Genomic DNA, 1,810 nt, shown 5'->3' with positions numbered 1-1,810 from the left:
GGGTAGGGCAGGAAATGGTTCTCCTATATCTTCCCCCCACACATTCACCATTTGCCTCTCTAGGACTCTGAGCTCTTTCTCTTTAACCCTTAGAGAATCTCGCCAATTAAGGGACCCGGGGAGAGAGAAAGGGCAGGTGACAAATGTCATCTAACACAATATAAACTTCACTGAAGGATTTACAGCCCTGCAGTGGGATGGGGGGAGGGGAAAGGTGCGGCTTTCCAGATTGCCCAATAGCTGCATTTGACTGACTAACCTGCTTCCCGCCCCCCAAAACAGCACAAGCCAGGTGGAGCACAGCCTTGGACCGGCTCACTGGGAAGGGGGCATTTGCCACTGCAGCCCCCACCCATGTTTAGTAGGACTTTTGGGGGGAGAAAATGTGGGAGAAATCTCTGATCCTTGTGGGCTCCAGTCCTATGTTCTTATGCCAAACACTTGAAACTGGAGAAAGGTGAAAAGGTTTAGGCTGATTAGTCCAATGCAATGCTTCCAAAGGTTCAGTGAGGAGAAAGGGTTTTTCTATTCAAGAAGCTGAAAAATAAAATGCAGGGTGAAGAACTTTAAGCTCTCGGAAACATTATATAAATACTATTCTTCTTCTTTGTGGTCAGTACCAATCTCCATACTTCTCATATATGAAAGCTTTCCTACAAAATACATATAAGAGGCCTGCTGGAACAGAGCAGTGATCCATCTAGTAGTAGTCCAGGTTCTTCTCTCACACAGTGGACAACCAGTTACTACAGAAGGCCAACAATATGTCACAGAGGCTGAGGCCTTCCCCTGATGCTGCCTCCTGGCATGGATATTCAGAGACTGACTGCCTCTGAACATGGAGGCTCCCTTCAGTCACTATGGCTAGTAGCCCTTGATGAACCTCTCCTCCATGAATTTGTTTAACCCCATTCGAAAGCTATCTGTGCTCTTAGCAGTCGTTATGTCTTTGGGCAGCGAATTCCACAGTTTAATTACTCATCGAGTAAAGAACTATTTCCTTTTGTTTGTTCTGAACCTATTGCCCTTCAGCTTCTTTGGACTGATTCGTCAGACCCAAATTCCTCAGAAACTGTCTACTAATTCAGTTGTAAAATTTATAAATATTCATAATGTGGCCCAAAAAGTGAGATATCTAAAACTTGAATGGTAAGAATAAGACATCATAAATTCAGTGGGAAGTGCTAGAGAAAGCCAGCCCCTCTTTCTTCTGGTGCTTTCTCACTGACACCCCACTCTTCTGGGCTAACGAGATTATGGAGTCTCATCACAGGAACATGGAGCTGTTATCTGGAAGTTCTTCATGGAAGCTTCAGTAGGCGACTTCAGGCTTGGATGAAGGTTCCCCAGATTGCCCTTGGAGTGCTTGGGGTTTCTTTCCTCCATTCTGTGTCTGAGAAATACCCTGTTTACTTTTCCTCTGTCCAGGATGATTTCAATACACACACTGAGGAAGCAGAGGCCACATTCTGGCAGAAATTTGGCACTTCTCATTAACAACAGTAATCCACTGCATATTTAATGTTCAGGGAGAGGTTTCCATCCATTCTTTCCCACTTTGGGGCAGCTTTGAATCCCTGCATATTTCTTGTTGTCAGACATGCTAAAAACTGTGTGTTTGGTCCCCCCCCCACTTCAAATAAGCATTTAATGTTCTCAAAGGAGACATCCTTCAGGCTTATGAAGAGGGAGAGAAGGTAGCTACTCAATTGTGTGGCAGGTTCCTTCTTTCTGTATATCAGGCAATGAGGTCTCCCAGTACAGTCTAGCTAAGTGTTCCCCCCATTGACACTCAAGAGTCTTCTCAGAG

Source organism: Eublepharis macularius, chromosome 4 (genome assembly GCF_028583425.1).
Source record: "Eublepharis macularius isolate TG4126 chromosome 4, MPM_Emac_v1.0, whole genome shotgun sequence".
Taxonomy (NCBI): Eukaryota; Metazoa; Chordata; class Lepidosauria; order Squamata; family Eublepharidae; genus Eublepharis; species Eublepharis macularius.
The sequence above is the reverse complement of the archived record's forward strand: the minus strand, read 5'-3'. Positions refer to the sequence as shown.